Genomic DNA, 14,032 nt, shown 5'->3' with positions numbered 1-14,032 from the left:
AAAATATTTAAAGAGTAAGAGACAGACTGACTGGGCAAGAGGTGGAGATAGGAAGGGAACGGTGCTCTGTTAGTCTAGAATGGCAGCCCTACACAGTGGGGGACTACTCAATATTGCGGTTTTCCTACTGGGCAAAAAAATTTTGGTGAAATGTACAGACAGGTTTGGAAAAGTAAAATTCATTTAAAATATGTTGAACTGCATTGTTTTTGTTTGTTTGCTAAGCCTGTAAATGAAAAGCTACACTTAAATGGGTTGCATTAAAACTATAGAGTTTTCCAGTAAAAATCTTTTTGTTATCAGGTCATGGAAGTAATAATAAAAAATTCCTGTCCTCCTCCCCTAGTTTTTCATTTCATTGTACTCTTATATATTCTTTTTTATGTAGACTTTTCAACGTGAAAAAAAAGTTTGCGTGGTTTCTCTCTCCTAAGCTTATTTACTGTATCTTTACTGTTTCTAGCTACTGGATTTTAAGTATGGAGATTGTGCTTTCAGTAGATTGCTTTTGCTTATAGAGGGTATAAAATAATAATGAGAAATCCGTTCCTCAAAATGTTGCTTCCTCTTCCAAAAATATACTTGTCTTTTGCAAGTTTGCTAATACTGGAATGAGAGTATAATAAAGAACAGTATTAGGTGGCATTCATGACAGGCTACCAGTTTAAAATGTGTGTCCAGTGCTACTGTTGCACCAATTATCCCTGACCTTTTTTTCTGGCCTTGGGCTATGATGTTATTAAAGACGACTGATTCAGGAATATTTTCTCTCTAATATTAGTTTAAGCAAATTTCTGCATGGACCTAACTATTCTGGTAGGGTTCTTTCTGTTAAGCTGCTAAATTTTTTGCAGAATTGGTTTAATTTTTTTAGAAATGTTAATAACTAGTGCCCTGCCCTATATATCCAAACTATTGCAACTGAAGCGATAATACGTGGCATTATTTCTGTAGTCTTTCACTACAGGGAAAGCATAGCTATAAGGAACATACATGCAGGTTCTTTCTGCTTTAGATTTCAGTGTAAAGTATATTTATGAAGTATTTGATGTGCTCTGTTAGTACACATATTTTGGGTTATTTTTTAATCCATGCATCAAAAGCACATCCATAGTGAGATGCATAATAGGCACAATTTAGGAACTTCTGAATTTGATGTTATTGAGAGTTGCTACACTGTCATTACTATTTCCATACTTGCAGTACAGCTTGAAAGTGAAGGAGAAAATACACACCTCCCTTGTTCAGTTTCAACATCTAATTTGAATCTTTTATGCAAGCCATCTGAAGTGCTGCCACCGCTTGTTTAACTTCTGTAAGATAAAAAGGAGTTGAGGCAATGGAATATTACTGCTTTTTAATGACTTCTGGTAATTTTCAGATGGCATTCAGACACTTCCTTTAATTTAATATGTGCTTTTCTAAAAAAAATAAAGAAGAAGTAGGTGCATATTTTACATCAAAGTTCATCAGAATTCTGGTAAAAATGTTATAGTTTTAGGAATTTTGTGTCTTCTGCTTGAAGACATAGCTATGCTTGAAATTAAAGGCTGACTTCTATGTTTACCTTGGCATTGATTATATTAAATAATTTCTTGAGAGTTAGGTTTCTGGGTGCACAATCCTTATTTATCTAAAACATTCAAATAAAAATCTTCAGTCAAAGCATGTCTGCCTTCCTGAAAGCATTGTGAGTCATTTTGTATGTGGCAGTTTTGTAAAGAAACTGATTTTTGACATGCTTACATCTGTCTGTGAATTGATGAGAAGATTGATCAGTGTTAGAATCCAATAATGTGGTAGGTGCACTTTTAACAGATCATGATTTGTGCTCAATGAAAACGGTGTTTGAGTAGCCTTGTTAGCTGTCTTTCAGTTGAACAGTGTGTCATCGTCTTTATCATTAAGTATCTGTTCTGAAATTAGAAATACCCATAATGGACTATTAAAACGCCCATCTCAAGTTAAAAAAAACCAGTATGTATTTTAAATGTATTTTGTCATGTTTTTAAACATCCTGTGATAAAGCACTAATATTCCTATTGTTCTGTTCAACTAGTATCTCTTAATTTTTTGTTATTTTACTTTGAGAAGCTGAGTATTTAAAAGCATGTGTGTTACCTCAGTTATATAATGGAGGGTTTTTTGCTTACAGTCAGGAATCGTGGACTAATGAGACTTACACGTATGATCCAAGTGCTTCAGAATTATCACAACTATAATAGCAAGAGCTAAACAGGGATCACCAATAATACATTTACTGGTTTTGCCATCAAGGCATTATTGTGAGATTTAAGTTTGCTTTTCTTTCTAAATATAAATGTGGGTTGTGTAAGGAAAATGTATTTATAGCACCATTCAAATTGAGTCTTAGCAAATTACCTTAGTCCAGAGAGCTCCGTAAACAGTCTCAAAGCTATTTAAAAATAGGTATTTGTGGTGTAATCTGTTTTTACTGTGTATGCACTTTAGCTTATGGGTCTTGTAATTAAAGGAGTAATATTAGATAATATATTATTCTGGTATCTTTGCATGAAAGCAACAGCTGTAGTATGCAGAGGTTTTACTTGGCATTTCAGAGGAATTCTACTTAGAAGCAGGGTGAAGGAGAAGTGGTGAAAAAGGGAGGGGAAAAAGGAACTAAAGCAGACTTTAACCTCCGGCCTGCTTAGACTGGATTCTCCACGTTTTTAGACGGACAACACCCTTCAGCATGCAGGGAATGAAGCGGCTCTGAAAACACCTCATGACCTATAAGTGTATGGACATAAAGACAAAAATGCAAAAACTGTATGCATTTGAATAATTGTTTTCACCTGTGTTATTGTGTTAATTACCCTTTCCTGGCGCAAGTTTTGAAGATTGATGAGTTGTCTTTCAAACTGATTCTTTGATCTTGGTATACATGAGATTGTTCACATATTGACATAGGGTGTGTAAAGTACTTATGAATGTTTGGTAAACTGGACAGGCATAGAAAAGTGCTATTGTGAGCTCTAGACCGTGTATATATTGCTGCTGCTTTGTCTAATTCTAAGTTGTTACTTGCCATTTAATTATTTTTTTTTTCTGAGACACGAATTTTACGTGAATAAATGAAAATATGCCATGAAATGGCAATGGCATATACACATTCTGAAAAATGTCCTTCAAAAAGATGGTGCTATGTAATTGTTACTAATTACATCTGAGTTCGTCATTTATCTAAAGCATTTAATAACTTCCATAGGCTAAGGAGAATTATGTTCCCCTTGCTTTTATTAGTGTAAGTGCTTCAAAATGTATTTCAATGTAGTATGAGAAGTATGCCCTCTAAGTTCTTCTGGAAAAGCATTACATAAGATTTTATACTGAAAGTATCAGAACATTTTTCAAGTTTTAGCATTTTAAAAAAAACAACACTGGTATTACTTCACTCATCAAATCCTAAGATCCCAAAGTATAAAGTTCTAATTTTTGTGAATTAAGACATAGCAGAGTGCCTGTTTCCTTTTGAAGTAAAAACACGTTGCCCGTTAATGATTATGAGAATTACATAGAAGTACTGAGGATTATTCTACAGCCTCTTGACATTTGTAAATTCCATCATGCAACATCTGAGCTTATGCCAGCCAATGGCAGGACTGTGGCAGTTGCTTCAGACATTGAAACTGACTGTGGTGTATTTATTTCTTTAAAGTTGTTTTTGTCCGTTTCATCATAGGACTCTGCAGGTACCCAGAACACCTATAGAGTTCATACAAAGTGTATATTATAGAGTTTCTTTTTCTAAGAGTTGACTTGACACAGTTGGTTCTGAAGCTCTTAAAAGCCTTTAGAATTCCAAAAGCCTTTTTGAATGTCCTACGTTGTGAAATAGATTTTTAGAACTAAAACAAAGCTTTTCTGAGAACCAGAGAATTGTTCATAGTAACCAGCCTCTCAAAAAGAGTAATCCAGAAGTAGGCTGCCAAGTTGATGTGGTAGAATTTTGTATGAGTTTGAAGTAACCCACAGTTCTGAATTTATTTATTTTTTAATTCACACTGAATCTGAAAACTGTTCTATATTAATGAGGTATGTCTTACTAGATGTGAAGTCCTACATTTCTAGAGATGGATAGCTGAGTTTTGGCTACATCTGTATGCAGTAGCTGAAGTTAGAGAAACTAGTTTTACACACAGAGAAGTGATATTCATGCATTCATTTACCAGCTACATGAGTAGTAATGAATGATATGCAAGGCTAACTTAATTTACATTTGGACATTTGAATTTTCTTTGTCAGCACTGACACTGTTATCATGCAATTATTGTGAAACACTTCTCTTTGAAATATTTTCTACCGCAGTACTGTTTATTGAGGTAATGCACTTTGGCTTTAATATTTTAATATATATACATAATGAATGTAAAGGAAAGGAAAGAGGTGAAAATCACTGTTGCAGTGTATGACTCGGTAGCGGATTAATTTAACTGACATTAGGTCAAAACGGTTATTTTGCAGATAGGGATGCTTTCTGTTCCATCCTGGTTTAGGCACATAGTTTAGAATTGACAGTCCTCTAACCTCAGCAGGGAAAGACTGTCCCAGTTTTTTTTATTAGTGGTTGTCACCTTGACTGTAACAACTTAATTAGTTTACTTTCTGCAAAAACAATATTCACCCTATGGGTTATGATGTAACAGAACAAATAATGCAAATTCTGATTTTCTTTTTGCATTATCAAGAGAAAATGAGATTCTCTGCTCAGGACACCCAAAATAATAGTCTTTAGTTACAAAGTACTGATACCGTCTTAGCAGTAGACATGGATTAGTAGTTAGGCAAGTACGTCATTGTGTGAGAAGCCAGAATCTCAGTTGCTGTATATTGCCATAACTCTTTTTACTTTACTAAAGTTTTTAGTTTAATGATCTATGACAGGTTAAATTATGGATCTAAGCCAGGGTGTCCAGTGACAGAGGGACAGGTAGAGGCAAGCAGTCCCTGTTGGAGAAACAGGCTAAAAAGATTTCTAAAAATGATAGAAAAGCTCTGCCAGGAGAAAGGGGTAGGAGGGCACTACATATGGACTTGACAGTGCAACCCATCAACTTTTCTTTTTTTTTAATACTTTCTTCTCTATTTACTTTTACATTTTAAGTCCCTGATCCTCAAAAAAAAAAAAAAAAAAAAAAAGTCAAGGTGACTCGAACGTACTCTACCATCTTTGTCTTAACAACATTCTCTAGCAAATTGTTTATACATTTTTACAGTACTTTATCTGAAGTACTTTTGCCCTGAAACCAGTCTTTTATTTTGCAATTACAATAGGTTCTCAATGTTTTAAACTTCTTATCTGGGGGAAGGTTTGTTAATAGCAGTCTAATGGATTCCTGCCCCACCCCTGTGTTTTATTCTGAAGTCAAACAAGCAGTGGGTTTAAAAGAGGGTATTGGTGGTATTACTCTGTATTCATTGTGTTGTCTTTATCTGAAAATCTGAAAGCTCTTTACAGAAGTGGGCAGTACTCCCCCTTCCATCATTTAACAGGTGAGTAAATAAATGCTATAGTTCTGTGGTCTTTCAAAGCTGGCATACCTCAGCATTGGTGCTGAAAGAACAGTCTAGCTCTGGCAGCTTTTGCTTTTTTTTTTTTTTTTTTTAAGCTTGTAATAAATTTAATGATTCGGTTTCACTTTGTGGCTAGCCCAAACCTTTTTTTGCCTCTCTAGAGTGTCTGTTCTTCATGCAACAAGCTGTACGTAAGTCCAGGGTCTATTGTAGACAGAAGGCGGCTGTGCAGCCAGGCAGTCCAGCATTAAGTAGTGTCCTTTTTTATTCATCTTTTAGGAATCCTGAAGTTATATTTGCATGTAAGTTTTCTTGGGGCTTAGCATGGAACGATGCATTATAATTACAATGGAGCTATAAAAACACCTCTGCAGTATTCCTAGCTTAATGCATTTTTGTATACAGAAATACCTGGGGAAAAAAATAGTTGAAATATTCAAACCAGGTAGAACTGTGTAGTTCTCAGCTGTCTAGGGAAACATTCAAACTACTGACATGAGTTGGGGAACAGGCTTTTAGTTGGAGACAGACTTTTTAGTAGGGCCTGTTGCAATAGGACAAGGGGAAATAGTTTTAAACTGAAAGAGGGTAGACTCAGACTAGATATAAGGAAGAAATTTTTTACAATGAGGGTGGTGAACCACTGGCCCAGGTTGCCCAGATAGGTGGTAGATGCCCCATCCCTGGAAACGTTCCAGGTCAGGTTGGATGGGGCTCTGAGCAACCTGATCTAGTTGAAGATGTCCCTGCTCATTGCAGGGGGGTTGGACTAGATGGCCTTTAAAGGTCCCTTCCAACCCAAACTATTCTATGAAAATACAGCATCACTTTCAATTTAGGAAAGGGTCATATGCAGCATATAAGTTTCTCAATCATGGCATCAAATTTTGTCAGTCCAGTGTTTAAAGGGATAAAAGAAGCTTGTAGGAAATCTGAAATGGTGTATTTATAAAATCAGGTGGAGTTGCTTACTGTTCAGTGGATGGAATTATTATAGGTAATGAGTTTGTTTAATCTCAACAGAGCAAAAGTCCTTACTGAGGTGCAAATGTCAGGGCAAGTGACAGAAATGCCTAGAAAGGGCACCGTTGTGTGTAACTGCAGCAATTATGAGACTTGCTGGATGCTGTGCTTGTTACAGACCCTGGGCAATTGCTGCATATTACATCGTTTTCCTCTCTGGAGCAGACCGTGTTTCTGTCTCTTTACAGCTTAAGTACCTTGCTTATTTCTTGCAGAGAAAGAGAAATCCTGTTTTATTTATTTTCAGCTTGTTCCCTGTAAGCCTTGTTGAGATTTATTGTATGGTGGGTTTGGTGATGTCTTTGTAATGGCCACCTTCAGCAGTTGGCTGAATGCCTTTTTTAGATAAGTCAGCTGAGAATAATTTGAGGGTATTACTATTTTTCTTTTCAAAAGTTTCACCAACAGGGAGGAAACTCTTTTTTTTTTTTCCCCCCCCCCCCTCCCCTCCAGTTTTTTCTTCTACATAGCATTCAGTAAGTTAGTATTTGGGAGAGCTGAGCAGTTTAGGTGTATTAATCAATCCCTTATAAACACTTGCCTGTCAATATTTTATTCTGTTCACTGACTTGCGTAATTCTCATTTAGCTTAATTTTTACAGAAGACTGTTTCTAGACAAACAAAGCTTACTGTCTTTCCATCAGAAATTAATATGATACAGGTCAAGTTTCAATGTTCCTATTAAGATTTTCATGCAAAAGAGCAATTTTTAATTTATTTTTAGCATACTGTAATGAATGATTAAGCTACTGACTGGAGAGTACCATTGCAAATACAAGATCAAAGAATGGAAGTCAATGATAGACAACAGAAAATACCATGAAACAGAAGAATTTGCCTGTGAAAAAGTAGAATAGTTTAGCTGAGGAAGCAAACTGGTCTTAATTAGAGTTATAGATAAGACTTTATATGATCTGTGTTTTTTTTTCTATGCTTAAATTTTTGCTATTATTATGATGTTAATTAGAGGCATGCTACTAAAAAACCCATACTTTGATCTTTATAGCTTATTACAAGTGGAAAATTTTACCAATTTGGGGGTATAGATTTTGTAATATCAGCTCAGCCTGAATTTGATTACTTTTATGCTTCTAGGAATTTTGGAGAAGATAATTTTAGAAAGATATTTTGTGCATTGGCAAGTTGTTGGCTAGTTTTATACTCTGATTTTTTTTTTCATCTTTCTACAAAGCATCTTTGGCCCTTTATTAATAATATATTGGGCTTAAAAGACTACAGGTCTGACTTTGCATGGCAATGCGCTTTGTCGGATTACATTTCCTCCTGTTGTGCTGCAGGCAAGTTTAAATATCAGGGAGCATATTGAGACCTGGTCAGTCAACATTTTTAACACACCTTCATGTCAGTATCTCTATTACATTTCCGAAACTAGCACAGGTGGTTCCTTTAATTATTGTGCATTATTGCCTCAACATAATGTAGCTGAGCTGTTACCTTTGTAATATATGTAGTTCCAAAAATGCTCTCACATCCTAAAAACTATCAGTGCTTATTAATTTTAATACAATTGTATTGCTAGATTGTTTCAGTTTGAATACTGTTAAATTTTAAAGGGTGCTACAATTAGGGTGAAGTTATTTTTAGTTATTAATAAAAAAAAGAAGTGAGATACTGATTATGTAGGTTAATAATAAATCTAGCAGTGATATATTTTGAGTAACTCTAATTCCAAATCCTAGAACAATTTATATTCTGTAAAACGAAGACACCAACCTCGACAGTTAGTTTTGTTCCGTCCTCTCTAAAACGTACTGCAGAAGATCACTTTTGAGATGATTTGTTTGTGTTTGTCTCAGTAGAAGATTTCTGCATATTATACTCCTGTTTTCTTTTTTTGGAGGAATAAGTGATACATTTGTGAGAACGTTGTAACTAGTATATCTATCAGTGTATGCATTAGCTCATCCTCTTTCACCCTCTCATGGAAGTATATAACATCACAATATTGTTATTTGAAAACCATATACATACTGCACAGTGTCTTCCAGAGGGTTGTCTAAAAATAAACTAGATACTGGAGTTCTTTGTTAGATCTATATTATATTTACTTCTCATTTTCTTTGTGATTTCTGTGGTTTTTTCTTCCATTTTCTGTTAACGCATTAGGTATTTCTTCTGTTGTTGAAGAGGATTCTATTTAAATAATTCTTAAGTCAGGTATATAAAATTGTGCAACAGTGTCTGTGTGCCTGTAACTCCATAAATATATTACTGGAGTGGAATGTCAGCCTGTCTGCATTTTTTCCTACAAATTTAACTTACAAAGAAAAATAGACATATCACACTGAAATAGGGAAAACGTTCAGTTATTGTGAGTATATTTTTTTATTTTTATGTGAACAGATTTCTAAAATAACAGAATAGAAAAAAAAAATCTTATTGACAGCATTCCCGCAGGAGCTTATCTTCCTCAAGTGTTTACAATGAAGTTTTTTGGAGACCTTGGAACTACAGTGATATCATTGGTGGTTTACGAGACAATGCCCAAGGTAAAACTTCAGTTCACCACTTATCAGGGGATGTGTGAAGGCTCTTGGGCTGAAAGGTTCATTAGGTCAGTCTGTAGAAGCTGTCAGTCAGACTAAGCAGATGAGAATGTATTTGGTTTTTTTTCTCAGTAAAAGACAGAGGGAGAAATAATCCAACTTCAAGGAGGTACAGCATTTTCCTTCTGTAATGGAGTTACATTGTCAAATTATGTAGCTTGATGCTCTGCAAGAGTTATGGATCAAATAGAACTGGATGGAGGACACAAAAGGTCCTTATGACTTCATAGAGCATAGTTTGAGTTTGAATTAAGTGGATTTGAGAATAAAACCAATTTTCACCATTACTGGGGGCTGATTAAAATCTATCAAGGTGTTGAATCAACTATTTGGAAATTAATTAATGATTTCCTTACCAAAAAAAAAAAAAGTTTTATCTGATGATTCAATCCTGAAAAAATATTTCATCACTTTTGTCAGACATTCCAGAAATGCTTCATAATTTCTTTTAGTGTAAACACTGCTCATTACAAGATGGTTTTGACAAAAGCATATTTTATTTTTAAATCTTCTTTACTAGAGTGAAAACCATAAAGGGAGATTTACTAAAAGCTTCGTTTCTTCTCTGAATGGATAACCACTTTGAAGGAAGCTAGAATTATGTTTATGGAGTCTTTTGAGTATTTATTTTCTGTTGAAATAATATAGAGTCTATTACTAAGGAATATACATTTCAGAAAAAGATGATATCTCTTCACTGAAGGCAATCATGATTTTCCTTTAAAGCAGTAGCAACGTATCATTTAAGTGAACAGAGTTTAAATCTATTTCTGTGTTGTGCTTAAACTTCTTAGGAAAATCTTTTAAAATGTATTGTTAAAGAATTGGAAAGTTTTGTAACAGTGAGGGGACAGAATTTAGAGGTACGTATAAGCTTTTAAAAAGCTGTTTTAGCGGTTTGCTGGAATTGCATTTCTGTTAGAGCTCTTATTGTTAGAAAAGTAGTTGAAATGATGAAACATTCAAAGACAAAGCAATCCAATGGAACATAAAACCTGTAGAGAAATTGTTCTTCATTGAATGGAGATACAGTCCAAGGTCTGCGAATATTTCTGTAATTCTGGCCACTTAAAGTATAATGGAGGATAAAAATTACATCATGAGAGAGAAAAATATAAAAACATGTTGTGCTTGATTATCAGTTGTCAGCTGCTGAAGACACACTAGGAAGACGTGATGCCCCATACAAGTACACATAAGGGTGAGCCTGTAGATAGGGACTGATGTGAATGCATAGCTGACCTTATAATTTGATATTAAGGCCACGCATTTGCATATAGCACCTGTGTATTTAAATATCCACTGAAACATTTATCTCTTCCCATATGGGGGTAAGATGGTGTGTGTGAGAGGGACTGCACATGCACAGAGGTACAGATTTGCTGGTAGAAATACCCTGAACAGCTTCAATATGCTCTGGTCTGTTGGGTTTTTGTTTGTCTTCCAGAACAGCATAAATGATGTGGGTTTTTGCTTTGCTGGCATATCACAGGAACATTTAATGTTCAGAGAGCTTTCTGAAATTGTCTGTATAACTCTTTTTTGCACTGAAGCTTCACATAATATCAAGATTGTTTTTGAATTATCACTGATAGTTTTCTAGATACAGGTCATTAGATGCCATCCTTTGTAGGTTTTGTTCTCCTGCAGAACTTTGGCAAATAATGATCTGTAATTTCCTGTGATTGTTTCATACTCGCTTTGTCTACATACCTGCAGTATTATTTTCTTTCAGGATGAATACAGTAAGCTCTCATAAATAAAAGTAAAACTTAATGTTAAACAAATTATTATAGGGCAGGGGAGATGACTGACAAAACATAAAGCATCTTGCATTTCTTACTAAGCAATTGCTCTTGTTCTGTTTTAAACCTATTAAAGCACCACATTTATTATTATGATTTACAGGCAATTCTTCTCTTACTTGTAGTCCAATGCCCTCCAGATGTCAGCAGTAACATCTTCAAACACAATTTTCAATGCTCTTGTGTGGCTAGAATTCCTGACTTGGAAAAAAATCTGTTGACATTTTCAGAAAAGCAAAGCTTTAAATTGTCAAAAGTCTCTGTTATAGAGATAAAACTGGATATTTTTTACTGAAAATAAAACCGAAAGAAAACAAACAAATAAACCCCAATAAAACAACAAAACCCCCCAAAATCTTTGTTTAGTGCCTTCAGCTCCTGGAGGTGTCATCTGGCCCATGGAGTAACGAATATAGTCGTTAGCAAACCCAAGAAGATAGTTCCAACATGACAAAAATAGTCCAGATTCTGTTAAAATTTTGATGTGTCTTGGAATTTTCCATGTTCCCAAAACACGTCTCCCATGCCCTGCAGTTTCTTTACATTTCATTTGTATTGAAGAACAGAAAGATCAATGTAAGCTTGGATATTCCAGTCTTTTGTTTCAAAGATGCTCATGTAGTGTGAAAAAAACTTTACTATGTCTTAGAGTAAAATCCAATGGTTTAAGTTCTTTACCCACTAGCTGTCTTTCAGTTGTGTCCTCTTGTAGTGATGTGCACTGGAGAAATTATCCTAGTGGTGCCAAAAGATCAAAACATTTCAGAAATGAAATGATGCAGGAGGATTCTTTGAAGTATCACTAAAACATCAATCTGAGAGTAAAGTTAATCTAAAATATTGATAATAAGGCAATGTTACTTTGAGAATTACATATATAGAAGCATATAAAACCTGTAAAAGTATCCGTGGTTTTTAATTGCACATTGTCATCTTTAAATAGGATGGCCATAACTTTAGACTGCTAAGGACTCTTTAAAAAATTACTTATAAATGGACTTATTAAGGATAGGAGGTAGAGTACATTTGGACAATATTGTTGGAACAGTTTGTGTTTTCTAGCATAAAATAGTTTTGTAGGGCTTTGGACTACCAGAGTTTGAATATAACACAGCTTATTTTAACTGAAAGTAGGAGCTTTCCTTAAAACGGGATTATTTTTTTTCTCCCAAGGGTTAAGGAGGAATATAGTAGAATAAATGACAAAAACACAGAATTAGAGCCAATGCTCAGACTTCCTCAGACTACAACTATACAACGTTTTTAGACAGGTCTTTTAAATTTAGGCCTCAGTACATTACCAGGTTCTTGTATATAACTTTATTGGTCTTATAAGGAGTTTCATGAATCCAGATGCATGTTGAGTAAAAGCGCTTCTTTTGCTTCAGTGCTGTATTTTATATTCCATTATTCTATTTATAAAATATGGAGATGTATTCCTTCCTAAAGCATCTTTTTTCCTTGTAAGTGAAAAAAATAGTTTAATCTAAATACGAGCAGTCTGAAAACAAGAAAGAAAGAAAAAAGTTGCAGCTACAGCTATTAACAGGTTGCATTTAATGCATTCAGTGAAGTACCACTGTAGATCACATATATAATTTTTTTAATTTTGTAGGAATGTTTAGAAGTAGTTGAAATCCTGAACGCAATTATTTGTTTACAAAAACAGTGACAACTAGTTACTGAATCTGAGCAGAAGTTCTGTTTCAAAACAAACAAACAAACAAAAAAAACCCAAACCCCTAATCTTTTATCTACAAATCAAATTAACAGCTGGTGTTCTGCAAAGGTTGTATCAGAAATTGAAATAAGGAGAGTGCTCTAGTTTATCTTGCTAAAAAAGAGCTCAGAAATTTGGTGGTTGTATTGATGCAGGTGGTGAAGTGATGTGATCTTGAGTGATAGTAAACAGAAACTGTAAATCTAGGTGCTTGGAAGACAAATAAGTGTTGTCAAGCAATTGCATCATTATCTGTTGAAGATAAGTACGTGCATGCAAATTATGGTACTTCGTACTGGAGTGACTCTTACGCTCCTTACCATGACTGACTTCTAGAATTGTTATGGGTAGTAGGAGAAATCCTTTCCTTCACTTGAAAGGATTTTGTATTTCTCTGAAATGCAGGGAAAACCGAAGGCTGCATATTCTTCCTTCTCCTGTCTGTACTTTTTCAAAAGAAACAAATACTAATTTATAAGGAGCAGATATAAAACTCTTAAATTGGGTGATCATTCTCCCATCACATTTTTTGTTTCAAGTGCAATCTTGAAGCTTTCTCTGCTTAGCCAGGAAGCAGCTCCACCTCTACTCTATTGTATTTCCTGTTCTTTTTCCAAGTGCCTGTTTCACAAGTTCCTAACAAAGAAAGGACATTCAGAGAAGTCCAAGGCAGAGTTGTAACAACTCTCCTACGGTTACCAAGCACAGATTTCTGTCTATTCTTTAACATTTCTTGCATTTGTTTTGTATACCCTATTCCAACAAGAACACTTCGATGCTACTGTAAACTGAAAGATAAACATGGTTTTGTTTCTTCAAAATTATTTTTTATTTTCCAAAAGTGTTTCTGCAATTCTGATTTTAGATGAATTTTTTTCACCAGATTTTTCTTACAGATTTGAATAGCTTCGTAATGCACTTTTCTTCAAGTGAAATTCCTGTTCCCCAATATTTTTTTATGAATTGAGAACTTGATATAAAATACAAAAAGTGCTGGAGAATAAGATGTGTATGGGACTTCTGATTTCCACTTTCAACTCTAGTGGAGTAAGCTTTCTTTGTGTGTGTGTGTGTGTGTGTATTTAGGGGTTGTTTTATTTAATGTTGTCTTTTTTAGAAGGGGCCTTATTTTAACAGTTAGGATTAAAAGGTTGCATTTGCTGTTTTTTTCAGTTGATTTTTTTAAGCAGAAATCTCATACAATAGCTTGCTTTTACTGTCAGTATTTCAGGTTCAGTATAAGTAGTGTAGGCTCTGGATTTAGCCTTTTGAAAATTACTCAATACGAATTTACTGTAATGATGGGCTAATTAGTTAAAGTTCACCGAATTTAGCTAAACATGCAGTGTTTGATTTAGAGAGATAAATCTGTGGTCTGTCA

General features: G+C 34.6%; 1 protein-coding gene across 7 annotated transcripts in view; it reads left to right on the top strand.

The window, feature by feature from the left end:
- Window positions 1-14,032, top strand: part of DIAPH2 (diaphanous related formin 2) — a 266,450-nt gene that overhangs the window by 201,110 nt on the left and 51,308 nt on the right. The gene's annotated exons all lie outside the window — the stretch shown is intronic.

The sequence above is a fragment of the Haliaeetus albicilla genome, chromosome 23 (assembly GCF_947461875.1).
Source record: "Haliaeetus albicilla chromosome 23, bHalAlb1.1, whole genome shotgun sequence".
Taxonomy (NCBI): domain Eukaryota; kingdom Metazoa; phylum Chordata; class Aves; order Accipitriformes; family Accipitridae; genus Haliaeetus; species Haliaeetus albicilla.
The sequence above is the reverse complement of the archived record's forward strand: the minus strand, read 5'-3'. Positions and strand labels throughout refer to the sequence as shown.